The sequence below is a fragment of the Erinaceus europaeus genome, chromosome 11 (genome assembly GCF_950295315.1).
Source record: "Erinaceus europaeus chromosome 11, mEriEur2.1, whole genome shotgun sequence".
NCBI lineage: Eukaryota > Metazoa > Chordata > Mammalia > Eulipotyphla > Erinaceidae > Erinaceus > Erinaceus europaeus.
Window position 1 is genome coordinate 60,488,574 of NC_080172.1, and position 18,330 is coordinate 60,506,903.

Sequence of the window (18,330 nt, forward strand, 5' to 3'; positions counted from 1 at the left end):
TACAGCCAGAACAGCACCAATTTACTCAGCTCTGATGCTTCAGACTCAGCAATTTCAGGTGAGGTTAATGCTATTCTTGATCTAAAAAGATGATTTTGTCTTATTTACCTCCGTTATCATTGCCTTTGTGCTGTCATTAACATCCAGATACTAAATCAAGTAGCTCTCTCTCTTCATGAAACCAAACACAAATGACTTATTTTCAAAATTCTGTTGTGTTTGTTCTGAAAAGATCCAGCTTTATTTTTTGTGGCCTTGCATGGATGGTCCCAAAATTCACTTTCAAACTTTTTTGGTACTCTTGACTGCATTAGTATATCCCCTAGACTTGATCTGTCAAATCTTGATCTCTGCTTTTCATGTCTTTTGTCTGCTAAACCTTCTGCAGCTGGCTGTTTCAGCTTCATTACTTTAGAAAGGAAGATTTCCTTTTTGCTTTAAATTAAGATAAATAACAGGAACTTCTTTGAAATATTTCCCTCCTTCCTTTATGGGCTTTTCCTAGGTCTGGGCCACACATTTATTTTTCATTTCAGCTAGAAAGATAGGAAAAAGCAAGAAGTAGTGAAATAAGTAACGTGAACTAAAAAGACATGTTTTTTGTTTGTTTGCATACAAAGTTGACATACACTATCTAATAATAAATCTACCAAGAGAGCTAACTAATTCTTAGGTGAAATAATGAACATATTTCCTGTAGCAAGTGAGATGACCAACGATTGTCTGTTTCTCCTTAATTAGTGAAATACAGACTAATATGATACACAATTCAGAAGGCTATGCCTGAAGAATGATACTCACAAACTGATTATATTCTAGTGTGTAGGAACTTGAATATCTGAAACTTGTGACATTTTGAGTTCTAGTTGAGGAAACTGACAGTAAGGTATAAAAGACAATCTGGGGGCCAAGTGGTGGTACACCTGGTTAAGCACACACATTACAGTATGCAAAGATGCAGGTTCAATTCCCTGGTCCCCACCTGCAAGGGGAAAGCTTCATGACTGGTAAAGCAGGGCTGCAAGTGTCTCTCTGTCTCTTTCCTTTACATCTTCCCCTCTCATCTCAGTTTCTCTATGTCTCTATTCAATAATAAATAAAAATAAAAGACAATCTGTATGCAGAGTGAATCTGTGGTTCTGGTAGACAGAAGAGTGTGATTGTTTATCAAGGATTTTGTAGAGGGGGTGCAGGCATAAGATGAGGACTTATATTTCTAGAATCCCTCAGACTTGCTATTCAGGTGTAGACAGTTTAGCAGAGTAAACAGCAAATACAGATCAGGGCGTGAACCTTTGTGCTACCACATATCATTATGTTGTGTTTTTTTTTTAATTTTCATTTATAAAAAGGAAACACTGACAAAAACCATAGGATAAGAGGGGTACAATTCCATACAATTCCCACCACCAGAAATCCATATCTCATCCCCTCCCCTGATAGCTTTCCTATTATTATTATTATTTTAAAAAAATATTTATTTAATTTATTTATTCCCTTTTGTTGCCCTTGTTGTTATATTGTTGTAGTTATTATTGTTGTTGTCGTTGTTGGATTGGACAGAGAGAAATGGAGAGAGGAGGGGGAAGACAGGAGGAGAGAAAGATAGACACCTGAAGACCTGCTTCACCGTATGTGAAGCTACTCCCCTGCAGGTGGGGAGCCAGGGTTCGAACTGGGATCCTTATGCCAGTCCTTGTGCTTTGCACCACCTGCACTTAACCCGCTGTACTACAGCCCGACTCCCAGCTTTCCTATTATTTAACCCTCTATGAACTCAGGTCATTATGGGGTGCAGAAGGTGGAAGGTCTGACTTCTGTAACTGCTTCCCTGCTAAACATGGGTGTTGTCAGGTGGATCCATACTCCCAGCCTGTTTCTGTCTTACCTTAGTGGGGCGGGGCTCTGGGGAAGCAGGGCTCCAGGACACATTGGTGGGGTCATCTGCCCAGGGAAGTCTGGTTGGCATCATGTTAGTAACTGGAAGCTGGTGGCTGAATGAAGAGTCAATATATAAAGCCAAACACATTGATGACTAATCATGAACCTAAAAGGCTGAAATATTGCAGATGAAGATTTGAAGGTCTCTGTTTTGTAGATGGCTAGTAGGCCTATTTTAGTTATATTCCAAAGGGCCCATGACTATACTAGTTTTTTTTTTTTTTCCTGAGCCTGACATCTGATACGCAGGTGGACCCAAGTTATTGTCTGGGGAGGTAATATCATGGCTGGAAAAAGGGGTAGAAAGCTGGATCAGGGAAGAGAGTAGCTCCCAAATATGAAAAAGGTGTATAAATATGTTGGGCTGTGTTGTGGGGGAGAGAGAAGGGATCAGAGCGGAGAGGGAACACAAATCTTTATTCACATGGGCACCTCAGAGTTGGGTGAGAGCACAGTGGTTCGGGCCATGTGGAGTTAGCAAAATGGCTGCCTCCCACTATGTGCAGCAACTCTACTCTGTGTCCAGTAGCTGAGATGAAAAGGGGCAAAAAGAGAGAGGGGCAGAAGCAGAAGGGATTTTATGGGAGAAATTCCAGAAGTGACAACTTGGGATAGGATTGGCTAGGAAACAAGGCACTCCAGGAATAGGATTTCTCACGGGAATTGACAATACCCTGAGGGGACAACATGGTGGAACAAGGCACTCTGGGAATAGAATTTCAACTCTCACAGGAATTGACAATACCCTGAGGGGACAACATGGTGGATGTGACTGCATCTGCACAATTTCCCAACATAAATATTGTTGACTGTAGACCCAATCCATTTGATCTGGGACCCAACACATATCATTATGTTAAAATTAACTCAATCTATTTTCATTCCTACTAAGATAAGATAACAATAGTTATGAAGTCACTGGGTATCTTGTGAAATTTAAGCAGTATAAGGTAAGTGTCATTTGAATGCCCCCAAGTTATCCAAGTCTCCTGCACACTTTTTCCATTCCTTTTGCCACAGCATTACTTTCTAAAATTAAAAACAGGCTTCTCATTCAGTTATATAATATAATGTACACCTGTCAAAGACTTATGTGCCTCTTTGAGAGAAACACCATAATGGTTCAAAGTAGTATAGCAGAGACAAAAATACATATGCTCACTGAAAAATGCTCCACTAATATTGCTATATCAGTGACAAATCTGGCTACTGATCCACGGGGACAATAATTGTAATCTGAGGGATTATCTTTTATCTGGGTAGAAATAATATTCACCTCTATGTGACGTGGAGAAAAAAAGATTTTTCTCTAATCATCTTTGGCTCTGCAGCTGAGGCCACATAAATGAAATGGACCAAAGACAGATGAATAGGAGAAAACCAAATACAAGTTTATTTACATGTATGTGTGATGCTTACACCTGGAAGTTCAGAAATTAGTATCTCCAGGATGATCAGAATTTGGGTTATGTTCACATAGCCTGAGGCTTTAGGCTTGTTAGCCTATAGCAGAGCTGAACAGGGTTCTGTTTCTCTCTCTCTCTTCTCTCTCTCTCTCATCATATGTATATTATTTCATACATATGGAGAAAGAGAGAGAGAGAGAGACAGAGAGAGAGAGAAACAGAAGCAGAAAGAAAGTAAGAGTGAAAGAGAACACAGCACTAAAGCATCCTTCAATGCAGTGGGGACTAGGCTCGAACTTGGTTCATGCATATGACAAAGCAGCACACTAGCCAATTGAGCTATTTTGCTAGCCCTCAAACTATAGTATTTTAAATAAATTCAGGTTGATAATTCACCATAGGTTAAATCAAAGAAAAAAGGTTGAGGGTTTTGGGTAGACTGGTTGAGGTAGGGAGCTAAATGTGGAAAAGTGACCAGGAAACGTATGGTCATCAGAGTCATTTTGTCAAGCTATTATTTCTTCCTCATTGAATAGGGAGACAACTTTTACAGTGGAAATTCCCTCTTAAAAGATGAAGTTTCTGTCTGAAAGAAAAGCTTGTGCCTTGTTTTTAGTTTTGTTGGCTTCTCCTGATGGTTCTCACTACCCTTTCATTTAATAATCCATGTGTCAAAAAGGTGTTCTCCACTGAAACACTAATTTGAAGGGACATATGCTCCTCTTTGTTCATAACCACATTATTCACAATAGCCAAAGAGTGGAAACAGCCTAAATGCCCATCAACAGGTGACTGGCTAAAGAAGTTATGGGATATATATTCCACAGAATACTATTTTGCAGTAAGAAAAAATGATATTGTGTCCTTTGGGACAAAATGGTGGAACTGGAGATGATTATGATTAATGAAATAAGTAAGAAAATGAAAGACAGCTACTACTCAACTCACTCAGCTGTTGAATCTAGAGAACTGATACATGTGAACTTGGAAAAAAAACAGAAGTAAGCAAACTTTGTTTTAAAAAAAATTATTTATTCCCTTTTGTTGCCCTTGTTGTTTTACTGCAGTTATTATTGCTGTTGTTACTGATGTCATCATTGTTGGACAGAACAGAGAGAAATGGAGAGAGAAGGGGAAGACAGAAAGGGGTAGAGAAAGATAGACACCTGCAGACCTTCTTCACTGCTTGTGAAGCGACTCTCCTGCTGGTGGGGAGCTGAGGGCTCAGACCAGGATCCTTATGTTGGTCCTTGTGCTTTGTGCCACATGCACTTAACTCACTGCACTACCACCTGACTCCTGTAAGCAAACTTTCTAAGACTTTTTTTTTTAATAAATATTGTTGACTGTAACTTTTTTTCTTTAGAGTTTTTTTTTTTATCTTTATTTGTTGGATAGAGACAGTCAGAAATTGAGAGGGAAGGGAGTGATAGAGAGGGAGCGAGACAGAGAGACACATGTAGCACTGCTTCACCACTTGTGAAGCTTTCCCCCTGCAGGTGGGGACCAGGGGCTCGAACATGGGTCCTTGCGCACTGTAATATGTGCGCTCAACCAGGTGCGCCACTACCTGGCCCCAACTTTCTAAGACTTGTGAGAATTATAGTGATTATCTTTGGGAGGTGCAAGGATGGAGATACAGAATTCTGGTGGTGGGTATGGTATAGAACTATACACTGTAATCTTACAGTCTTATAACATACTATTAATTACACACACACACACACACACACACACACACTTAAAAAAGGTGTTCTCAAGAGATGTTTTCTGGTACTTCTTGTATGGCACAAAGATTTGCCCCACACATTCGCCCTGCAGTAGATAAATGCCAACATGTCAATCCTATACCTTCAGAAATGTCTGATACTTAAGTCCCTCCTGTGCAGAAAGAGCTGCTTTTGGCTGAACCTGCTAGTTGGTGGTTTGCACTGGTATAACATATGCTGTCATCCTCTTCCTTATTTCCAGATTGTTGATCTTCATTTTCTTTAATATGTCTCTAGGCAAACAAACTCTCTCAAGCCCTATCCCACAAAAGTCAAGTTCTAGTTTCAATTTTCTGAGGATTACTGTGATTTTAGATTTTTCTGGTCACTTTTCTTAATTCCCTACTTGAGATAGTTTTCCTGGACAAAGTACTGCACTCATCAGTCAACCAAACATGAATCTCAGTGTTTTGATGAGGGTATCTTTTACAAGTGATTAAGATTTAAGCACTAGTTGACTGTAAATGAAGGAAATTACCTTAAAAATTCTTAAGAACAGAATTGAGTTAGGGGGCCTGAGAGCAATAGCTCACTACTGAAGTATAGGACTTCAGTATAGCTCATTGGGATAATGCACTTGTTTTGCCATGTGAGTGATCTGAGGTTTGAGCCCCGTCCCCAATGCATTGTCCATGCTATGGTATCTTTTCCTTTCTGTCTCTGTTTTGGCTTAGAACACTAAAGTCCCTGTGATGATAATAAACAAAAAAACTTGGAAAATCAAAACAAAACAGACAAACAAAAAACCTTAGGCTTCTTCGAGAAAAGAAACATTCTGCCTTAACCTTTGCTTAATTCTGGACTTGCCAGTCCCTACAATCTCATAATGATAGAAGCAAATTTCTTATGAGAACAAATTTCTTATGAGAACAAATTTCTTATATATTAAGTCACTCAATATCTATTTGTTGAATGAGTGAATGAAATGAATGAATAATATAACTGTTAAGTCTTTTGTCATATGACCACCACTGAAAAATGGTCTAATTTGCGTCACTCACAATTTTGCAGAATAAAATGTCACCTTTATTTATTAGATGGTTGGCAATATATAGATAAGATAGTCAGTTTTAGGCATCAAGTCATCGTGGCTATAATAATTAGCTATCCAAACACTAGTAATCAGTTTGTGAAAGTAGTTGGTAAATGTGACTAAAGTCCATAATCAGCTGAGATTGTAATCCTATTGCTAATATGGATGGATGTGACTCTGTAATTTGGAAGATTTATGAGTAGAATTGAGGATTCTCTAAAGCAGACAAAATTCACTCTGTAGAGATATTGGCTTGTGGTTAGAGTTCTGGTTTGGCTAGATGACTCTAAACTCTAATTCCATCAGGACCCAAAACTTCTGTCACCAAAAATCTTGTTTTTATAATATCACTGAAAGTGTGGCAAATCTGGAAAATATCAGAGGAAGTCAGGCACTATTTCTCTTTCTCCTTCTCCTTCTCCTTCTCCTTCTCCTTCTCCTTCTCCTTCTCCTTCTCCTTCTCCTTCTCCTTCTCCTTCTCCTTCTCCTTCTCCTTCTCCTTCTCCTTCTCCTTCTTCTTCTTCTTCTTCTTCTTCTTCTTCTTCTTCTTCTTCTTCTCTCTTTTTTTTTAATTTATAAAACGGAAACACTGACAAAAACCACAAAATAAGAGGGGCACAACTCCACACAATTCCCACCAGAACTCCATATCCCAATTCTCTCCCCTGATAGCTTTCCTATTCTTTATCCCTCTGGGAGTGTAGACCCAGGTCATTATGGTGTGCAAATGTAGACGGTCTGGCTTCTGTAATTGCTTCCCTGCTGAACATGGGTATTGGTAGTTCAATCCATACTCCCAGCCTGTCTCTTTCTTTCCCTAGGGGCAGAAATCTAGGGAAGCAGTACTCCAGGACACATTGGTGGGGTCATCTGCCCAGGGAAGTCTGGTTGGCATCATGTTAGCAACAGGAAGCTGGTGGCTGAATGAAGAGTTAACATACAAAGCCAAACACATTGTTGACTAATCATGAACCTAAAGGTTGGAATATCGCAGATGAAGATTTGAAGTTCTCTGTTTTATAGACAGCTAGTAGGCCTATTTTAGTTATATTCCAAAGGGCCAATGACTATACTAGCTTTTTTTCCCCTGAGCCCGACACCTGATATGCAGGTGGACCCAAGTTATTATCTGGGCAAGTGAGGTCATGGCTGAAAAAAGAGCTAGAAAGTTGGATCGGGGAAGAGAGTAGCTTCCAAATATGGGAAAGGTGTATAAATATTGTTGACTGTAAAACCCATTGGTTTGATCTGATCTGGGGCCCATATTCAGCTTAGGAGCCTATGTAACCTCTGCATCCCTATAGTTCTGAGCTCACATTCTGTGGTCATGAGAAGGAATGTTCCAAGCTGCCCCAATTTCAGGACCCATCTTCCTCAGGTGGAAGATAATATGTTGTCCAGCCTCCCTTTGGAGGATGGAACATTCTCTACCATTGTTGATCCACATTGAGGACAAGGTCCTATGTGGGGGCTCACAAAGGGGTATGTTGTGTTACTTCTGATAGAGATCATTGATACCAATGGAGAGAGGGATTTATTCAAGGTCTAGGCCCATCATGTCTCTTTGGGAATCTCAGGACTCCCCAACTAGGGCCCCAGGTGATGGGGTGGCCTGATAGTGACTAAAGAGTCATCACTAAAGTATGCCTTGTAGTCCTTACTTTGATAAGATTAGCTTTGGAGTGACTGAAGCTTCCTTATGCTTTATCCCTCTGGGAGTATCAACCCAGGATTATTGTGGGGTGTAGAAGGTGGAAGGTCTAGCTTCTGTAACTGCTTCTCTGCTGAACATGGGCATTGGCAGGTTAATCCATACCCTAGCCTGTTTCTCTCACTGTTTCTCTTTTTTGAGAGAGAAGGGAAAAGAAAAAAAAAAGGAAGGAAGGAAGTGAATGTAGGATAAAAAAAGAAAAACAATATATATATATATATATATATATATATATATATATATATATATATATATATAATCCACCTATATCTGTGGCCTTGGGAGAACTACTACAGTTTCCAATGAAGGAATGAGGACACAGACTTCTGGTGGTAGGAACAATGTGAAACTATACCTCTGTAATTTTACAAAATCAATCACTGAATCATTAATAAGATATTTAAGAAAAAGAATTCTGGTGCTTTGAATTTCATACTTATCTTGCTAGTCCCTATAACTCCACAAGCCAATGATATAGTAACCCCTCTCTTGCTATTCTCTTCCTCTGGTTGAACTTTAAATTGATACAGTAATGTATAAAGTGGGTGGTTACAGTCATATGTATGTATATAGAGATTTTAGATACAGACAGGCAGAGGCAGATAGAGATAGACCATAACACAATAGCTTCCTTCAATATGGTGGAGGCTTGAATATGGCTTGAACTTGGGTTATGAACATGGGAAAGGAACACACTATCCAACTGGACCATTTTACCAGCCCAACAACCATATTAGCATTTTTCTTTCTTTTTTCTGTGTGTAAAAACCCTAATAATCTCTAGGACCTCAACATGGAAGTCCTGTGCTCTAACACTGAGTTCTGCTCTTAAGGTCTAATATCTTATTTCTGCCAGAAAATCAAATAATACTTTATTAGTCTGTGATTAACAAGAGAGATCCAATCATTGCACTCATTTATTTTCAGTTTGGCCAAAGCAGAAATTTTTTGCAATAACTTTTTCCCTGTCCCTTTATGTCTAAAGGAATTAGCCTGGAGATATGAAGCCCCAGTTATGACAATAAATAAATAAAAATAATCATCTTGAAAAAAAGATCATATGATAATCTAGTATTTGAATGTGCCTTAATTTACTTAAATAGGTCTTACTGATGAGAAGTTATATTATTACTAATTTACTGCTTTTCCAATTCTGCTATTAATATTCTTTGTAAATTGGTATGAAGATCTGTGTGTACACACACACACACACACACACACTTCTGCAAGTTTATAGGATTAATTCCCAAAAGTGGAATTGCTACATCAAAGGATGTACAGATTTTAAATGTTGATAGATATTGCCAAATTCCCTTCCAAAAATGTCACTGAAATATATTTTACACTCAGCAGTTTTCCTCTCAAACATTAATGAGCTTTAAACTATAGCAGCTGGGTTTTTGTTTATTTGGTTGCTTTCAGGATTTTGCCTTGTAACATTGCTTTCTTGGTTTATTTGCTTACTCAAACAAAAGAGCAGAAGCAAGGAGATGAAAATGAGACAGAGAAGAAGGGAGACAGACAAGCTCAAGCCCAAGGACTGAAAAAAACAAGTATAAGAAGTAAGGTCCAGGCAAGGAAGCTTGGCAATATGGCCACCCAGAGTTGGATTTTGCAGACAAGAGAGCAGTAGCTTGGAATTTTTGCTTCAAATCACCAGAGCCCTACAAAGACGTAGACTTCACTAGGTGAAATACACCAAATGCATGTGCTATAGGACCTGCATGAAGTAACCCACACTTCTATGCCACATTTGAACATGTGATTGGAAATAGAACAAGCTATGTGTGATTACAACATTGATGAGACATCAAAAGCATGGCTTATAAATTATCTTTTATTTATTTATTTGGATAGAGACAGCGAGAAATCAAGATGGAAGGGGGTGATAGGGAGAGAAGCAGAGAGACACCTGCAGCCCTGTTTCACCACTTGTGAAGCTTTCCCTCTGTAGGTGGGGGCCGGGGGCTTGAACCCAGGTCCTTGCACTCTGTAACATGTGTGCTCAACCAGGTGCACCACCACCTGGGTCCAAAAGCTTGGCTTATATACATATCTACTTTCCCGCTTTTACAAAGACAGCCAAGGGTATAAAATTAACATTAACAACAAACTTTTTTTCTGTGTCTCATTTCGTTGTCCAGGAAAACTAACTTTACTCACAAACCTTTCAAGTAGCTTTAACCACATCAGGCATTTTCCATTTCAGTTTGGGATATTGATTCTTTTATTATTTTTTTCTTTATTAGAGGAATAATATTTTACAGTAAATACAATAGTTTGTACATGCATATCATTTCCCAGTTTGCCACATAACAATACAACCTCTGAAAGGTCATCTGTCATCATGTTCCAGGACTGGAACTCTCCCCAGCCCACCACACACCCCAGAGTCTTTTTGTTTAGTGCAATACACCAACTTCATTCCAAGTTCTGCCTAGTGTTTTCTCTTCTGATCTTGCTTTTTTCAACTTCTGCCTGTGAGTGAGATTATCCCATATTCATCCTTATCTTTCTGATTTATTTCACTTAACATAATTCCTTCAAGCTCCATCCAACATGGGCTGAAAACTATGAAATCACAACTGTTAGTAGCTGAGTAGTGTTCCATTGTGTATACTACAACATGCTCAGCCACTCATCTGTTGTTAGATGCCTGGTTTCCTTCCAGGTTTTGATTATTACAAATTGTGCTGCTATGAACATAGGTATACACAAATCTTTTTAGATGGGTGTGTTGGGTTCCTTAGGGTATATCTCTAGGAGAGGAATTGCAGAATCATAGGGTAGGTCCATTTCTAGCCTTCTGAGAGTTCTTCAGAGTGCTCTCCATAGGGGTTGGACTAATTTACATTCCCATCAGCAGTGCAGGAGGGTTCCTTTGACAACATTTCTAGCATTTGTTGCTGCTATTTTTTCTGATATATAACATCCTCACAGGAGTAAAGTGGTTTCTCAGTGTTGTCTTTATTTGCATTTCCCTGACAGTCAAAGACTTGGAATATTTTTTCATGTGTTTCTCGACCTTTTGGATCTATTTTTTATTTTATTTTATTTTTTTGTTTAAGAAAGGATTAATTAACAAAACCATAGGGTAGGAGGGGTACAACTCCACACAATTCCCACCACCCAATCTCCATATCCCACCCCCTCCCCTGATAGCTTTCCCATTCTCCATCCCTCTGGGAGCATGGACCCAGGGTCATTGTGGGTTGCAGAAGGTGGAAGGTCTGGCTTCTGTAATTGCTTCCCCGCTGAACATGGGCGTTGACTGGTCGGTCCATACTCCCAGTCTGCCTGTCTCTTTCCCTAGTAGGGTATGTCTCCGGGGAAGCTGAGCTCCAGGACACATAGGTGGGGTCTTCAATCCAGGGAAGCCTGGCCAGCATCCTGATGGCATCTGGAACCTGGTGACTGAAAAGAGAGTTAACATACAAAGCCAAACAAATTGTTGAGCAATCATGGACCCAAAGCTTGGAATAGTGGAGAGGAAGTGTTAGGGAGGTACTCACTGCAAACTCTAGTGTACTTCTGCTTTCAGGTATATATTTTGCAGTAGTTTATAGATACGTGTGAAGATATGCTCTCTCACACAGAAACTGGTGTATATCTAGGTTATGGGACTTTGTTAGAAAGTGAACCACCTGAGATGAAATTAGAGTATACTATGAAAGGAAAGGTCTCACCCGAGTAATGAAGCTGAAGGGTTGTCATTCCACACCTGAAGTCTCTGGACACAGTCTGAGTTGAAGCATGTTGAGGTGGCAATCGTTGCGTTGGTTAGGTTGTGATTGGCTGATGCAATATTATTTGATATGGATTGGGAGAGGCATACAGGAAAGTGGGCCCTATCCAAGGGTTCCAGGACTGGGGGAAGTAGGGGCTCTATAGTGGAGATGTGAGGTTCCTGCTGTCTTAGGGTTCAAAAAGACAATCGATAGTTAATGTTATCATCACATTATTTGTTAATTGGGTTAACTTTGAAAAGTCCTTTTGTTAGGGTTTGCTGTACAGTATCTTGTATATAGCTGTGCTATTGGATGCTTCTGATCTACTTGGTCTAGGCTTTTGAGAGAGTCCACATACCATATGATCCAGTAATTCCTCTCCTGGGGTTATACCCCAAGAAGTCCGTAACACCCAACCAAAAAGAGGTGTGTACTCCTATGTTCATAGCAGCACAATTCATAATAGCTAAAACCTGGAAGCAACCCAGGTGCCCAACAACAGATGAGTGGCTGAGAAAGCTGTGGTATATATACACAATGGAATACTATGCAGCTCTCAAGAACAATGAACCCACCTTCTTTGACCCATCTTGGACAGAGCTAGAAGGAATTATGTTAAGTGAGCTAAGTCAGAAAGATAAAGATGAGTATGGGATGATCCCACTCATCAACAGAAGTTGACTAAGATGATCTGAAAGGGAAACTAAAAGCAGGACCTGACCAAATTGTAAGTAGGTCACCAAAGTGAAAACCCTGTGGTAAGGGGTAGACATGCAGCTTCCTGGGCCAGTGGGTGGAGGGAGTGGGTGGGAGGGATGGACACAGTCTTTTGGTTGTGGGAATGGTGTTTATGTACACTCCTAGCAAAATGTAGACATATAAATCACTAGTTAATTAATTTGAGAGGGGTAAAATTAATTGTATGTCTCAAAGTTTTTCAAAACACAAACTGAACCTTTTGGATCTCTTTAGTGGTGAATATTCTATTCATGTCCTCTACCCATTTTTGGATGAGGTCATTTGTTTTCTTGTTTTTGAGTTTGGCAATCTCTTTATATATTTTGGTTATTACACTTTTGTTTGATGTATGGCATATAAAGATCTTTTCCCATTCTGTGAGAGGGGTCTCATTGTTTGGGTATTGGTTTCTTTTGCTGAACTGAAGTTTTTTAATTTGATGTAGTCCCATAGATTTATTTTCCTTAGTCTTCTTTGTAATTGGATTCATTTCATTGAAGATGACTTTAAAATTTATGTGGAAAGGAGTACTTCTAATATTTTCCTCTAAGCATCTGATAGTTCCTGGTCTAACAACCAAGTCCTTGATCCACTTTTGTATTTGGTGAAATGTAGTGGTTCAGTTTCGTTCTTCTGCACATTTCAACCCAATTTTCCCAACGCCATTTATTGAAGAGGCTCCCCTTTCCCCATATAATAGCCTGGGCACCTTTGCCAAAGATTAGATGTCTGCAGGTATGGGGGCTTACTTCTAGGCTTTCAGTTTTATTCTACTGATCACTATGTCTATTTATGTTCCAGTACCAAGCAGTTTTGATTATAATGGCCCTGTAATACAATTTGAGATCTGGGAGTGTGATACCACCAGTTCTGTTCTTCTCAAAATTGTTTTTGGTGATTCTAGGTCTTTTCTGGTTCCAGATAAACATTTGTAGCTTTTGTTCTATTCTCTTGAAAAATGTGGTTGGGATCTTGATGGGGATAGCATTAAATTTGTATATGGCTCTAGGTAGTATATTCATTTTAATGATGTTAATTCTTCCAACTAATGGACATGGAATATCTTTCCACTTCTTTTTCAATTTCCTTGAGTAGTGACTCATAATTTTTTAGTATACAAATCTTTCACTTCTTTAGTTAGGCTTATTACTAGATATTTTATTGTTTTTGTTGCTATTGTAAAAGAAATTAACTTCTTCATTTTTTTCTGCTTCCAACTTACTGTTTGCATAAAGGAATGTTACTGACTTTTGTATGTTTATTTTGTAGCCTGACACCTTACTATATTGCCTGATAATTTCCAAATGCTTTCTTCTGGATTCTTTAGGTTTTTATGTGTATACTGTCATACCTACAATTTGGGAGAGTTTGACTTCTTCTCTTCCAATCTGTATCCATTTAATTCCTTACTCCTTCCTGATTGTTATGGCAAGAATTTCCAACACTATGTTGAATAGTAATGGTGAAGTAGCTCTGTCTAATACCTGATCTGAGGGGAAATACTTCCAGTTTTTCACCATTGAGTATGATGTTGACTGTAGGTTTGCTATATATGGAATCCACTATTTTGAGGAATTTTCCAACGATTCCCATTTTCTGTAGTATTTTGATCATAAAGGGATGTTATATTTTGTCAAAGGCTTTCTCTGTATCTATTGATATAACCATGTGGTTTTTTGTTTTGCATTTATTGATGTGGTGGATCAAGCTGACTGATTGACATATATTAAACCAACCTTGCACAACTGGGATAAACCCAACTTTTTCATGATTAATAATCTTTTTAATATACTGTTGTAGCCGGTTGGCTAGAATTTTGTTCAATATTTTAACATCTATGTTCATCAGAGATATGGTTTGTAGTTTTTTTTTTGTTTTTTGGTTGTGTCCCTGTCTGCTTGTGTCTGCTGCTTGTGGTGTCAGAGTGATGTTGGCTTCATAAAAACTGGAAGGGAGTATTCTTGTGTCTTCAATCTTTTGGAAGAGTTTTGAAAGTAGAGGTATTCACTCTTCCTTGAAAGTTTTGTAGAATTTATTGGTAAAACCATCTGATCTTGGACTTTTATTCTTGGAAATATTTATAAATATTTCAATTTCCTTGCCTGCTATTGGCCTGTTAATATTTTTCTCTTCATTTAAATTTGGAAGTTCGTAGGTATCTAGGAAATTGTCCATTTATTCCAGGTTCTCTAGCTTGGTGGCATATTGTTGTTCATAGAAGCCTTGCTTGATATGTTGAATTTCTGTGGTGTCTGTTGTAATGTCTCCTCTTTTCATCTACAGTCTGATTTATTTGGATCTTCTCCCTCCTTTTTTTTGAGTCTGGCTAATGGTTTGCCAATTTTGTTTACTCTTTCAGACAAGATCAGGCGTGTTCAGGGTGGTATGGCCATAGACTTGTTTACTCTTTCAAAGAACCAACATTACTTTCATTGATCTTTTGTATGGTTTTCTTATTTTCAATGTTATTTATTTCTGCCCTAATTTTAGTTATTTCTGTCCTTCTGATTGCTTTAGGGTTCCTTTGGTCCTCTTCTTATAGGTCTTTAAGGTGTGCAGTCAGATTGCTTATTTGTGCTTTTTCTTGTTTCCTAATGTGTGCTTATACGGCTATGAAGTTCCCTCTCAGTACTGCCATAGCTAAGTCCCAAATACTTTGATAGCTTGTGTCTTCATTTTCATTGAACTCTAGAAACAGTTTGATTTCTTCCTTCATTTCCTCTTTCACCCAGTAGTTGTTAAATAATGTACTGTTGAGTTTTCACATTTTGGGACTTTTAGTAACTTTTGTTTATTGTTAAGTGTTTTAATTCCAATATGGTCTGAATGGATGCTTGGGGTGATTTCAATGCTCTTGAATTTGCTGATGCTCTCTTTGTGGCCTAACATACGGTCTGTCCTTGAGAATGACCCATGTGGAATTGAGTAGAATGGATATTCCAGTTCTGGGGGTGAACGACTCTGAAAATGTCCAATAGTTCTAGCTTATCTGTCTCTTCAGTTAAGCTCCCTCATTTCTTCACTGATTTTCTGCCTTGATGATCTGTGAAGTTGAGAGAGTGGAGTTTTGAAGTCCCCTACTCCTTGTGTGTTATTGTTAATGTATTGCTGTATCTCTTTCAGTAGATGTTTGATTTATCATTGGGTGCATAGATGTTTATAATCTTTTTAAATTTAAAAAAAATTTTCTTTATCTACTTAATCAATAGGGTAGTGGATATATATATATATGTATATATATATATATATATATATATATATATATATATATAGAGAGAGAGAGAGAGAGAGAGAGAGAGACACCTGCAGATCTGCTTTACTGCTTGTGAAGCTTTCCCCCTGCAGGTGTGACTGGGGGCTCTAACCTGGGTCCTTGAGCACTGTAACATGTGCACTCAACCAGGTGCCCCACCACCCAGCCCCTGGATATTTATAGTTTTTAAGTTCTCTTGATTGACTGATCCTCTGAGCATTAAGTAATGTCCACCACTATCTTTTTAAATTTTATTTATTTTAAAGTATATTGTGTGAGATATGAGAATATCTCTTCCTGCCCTTTTTTGTGGGCCATTGGCTTGTATGATAGTTTTCCATCCTTTCACTTTGAGTCTGTGTTTGTCTTGTTGAGATAGGTGGGATTCCTGTAGACAGTATATTGTTGGGTTGTGTTTTCTGATCCATATTCCTACTCTGTACCTTTTAATAGGTAAATTCATGCCATTGACATTTATTGATGTTATAGATTGATGATATTTTAACACCATTATTTTAGATTTTTAGAGTATTCTGATAAATGACATATTTATGATGATCTGACTTTATAGGAGAGCTTTCAGAACTTCTTTCAGAGAAGGATTAGTGATAGTTGATTCCTTCAACTGTTGCTTGTCTGAGGTTTTTATGTCTCCATCTCATCTATACATATATATGTATAGAATGACACTCCATACATTAGTCTTGTTTGAAAGCCTTTCTTATTGAGCACTCAATCTTGCCATCGCCTTCTGGCCTTTAGAGTTTGGGTGAAGAAATCTGCTGCTAATCTTATGGGCTTTCCTCTGTAGGTGACTCTTTGTTTTTCTCTTGCAGCCTTCAGGATCCTTTTTTATCTTTTTTTTTTTTTCATTCTCAAAATGATGTGCCTTGGTGTCTTTAAGTCTGGGTTAATTCTGTTTGGGGCCCTCTGGGCTTCTTGAACCTTTATATCTTTTATGTTTTATAGACTGGAGAAGTTCTCAGCTATTATGTCCTATAGCACCCCTTTTTCCTCTCCCTCTCTTTCTTCCTCTGGTAGGCCTATAACCATATACTATTTCTTTTAAAGTCATCCCATATATCTCTGTTTCTGTTTTAAGTATCTCTTAATCTCTTTTTGAGATCTCTTACTTATTTTTTAGTTTTCTTCAATTTGCCCTTCATTGTTTTCTATAGCTTAGCTATTTTGTTACCCTCTTCTGATATTGTATTAGCTTGTTCATCTAGTTGTGCTCTTAGCACAGCTATTTCATCTTTCAGCTCTCTGATTATCTCAAGATAGTGTTTTTTTTCAGAGTCATTTGTTGTTTCCCCATGTCTGATGAATTTACTTACAAACTCTTTCCTCACTCCTATGACAAATTCCTCAGTTAGTCATTAGATTTTAACCTCATTTTTATGTGCTTCTTCCTTTGAGGGGATTTTAACTTGGCTTTTGTGCTGGTTCATTTCTCCCTTGTTTCTTCTTGGTTTAACTATTGTATGTACTGTGTTATGAGGTCCCTCTCTCTGTACTTTTCAATCTACTGATCACTCTTGCCTGGATTGATTTCTGTCTAGGTAAGATACTTAAAGAGTTTGAAGTTGTAGAAATTAAAAAAGATTATTATTATCTTTATTTATATATTGGATAGAGACCATCAGAAATTGAGAGGGAAGGGGGAAATAGAGGGGAAGAAAGACAGAAAGACACCTGCAGCACTGCTTCACCACTTGCAAAGCTTTCCCTCTGCAGGTGGGGGCTAGGAGCTTGAACCTGGGTCCTTGTTCATTGTAACATGTGTGCTCAACGGTTCACTACCACTTGCCCCCCCTCTTTTTTAACTTGAAAGAGAGCATCTTTCAGTGTCCTCACCACCTGGATGCTTACCTTTTGCCCCTTGCTATGTAAGATTTTTTAAGGATTGAGTTCTATTTCTAGGAGAGTTTCTTCATGCATTGTTGTGACTTTGCTGTTGTTGCTGGAGGAAGAGAGCAAAGGTCTTCTGTACTCTGTCATTTTGGTGTCAATACCCTCCCCAGAGCCTGTATTTATTTATTTATTTATTTATTTATTCCAGAGCACTGCTTAGCTCTGGCTTATGGTGGAGCTGGAGACTGAATCTGGAAAGTTTGAGCCTCCAGGATGAAAATGTTTTTGCATAACCATTATGCTATTTTATCAGCCTTGGAGTCTTTGCTCTATAATCATAACAGTTTGTTCTATCTGTATGATTCTAAAAGACTTGAAGAAGCACAATTTGCACATGAGATAAAGTAAATAATGCCCATTAATGGGTTCAATTTATTTAATTATTAGCTGGGTATGTGCTAGGCCTTCAGACCTTGAATGTTCATTTGTATCCTATATAAGTCATGGTTTTGCAATGTCTACTACAGTAGTAAAGCTGTAAGGTGGCAACTGACTACATAGAAATTTCTTCCTGAAATCTGTATTTCTACCAGTTCTTAAAGCTATGGGACTTTGCTTGTATTTCTTGATGCTTATTCTCTTAATATCCTACCTTGTTATACTGCACTGACCTCAAAGGAATCAATGCAACCAGTGCCACTATGCCACGCTATGTTGCCACTGCATTTTTTGCTTCAAATTGTATCCAGAGACTCCAAGCCTGAGATGTCAACTTTTCAACTCCAATAATCTGGTGAGACCTTTCCTAACACATGGGACTATCTAGTTACAGTTCAAATGGTGTACTCTCTAACAAAATTAGAGATCATAAACATAGGCTAAGGCCTAGGGGACTGA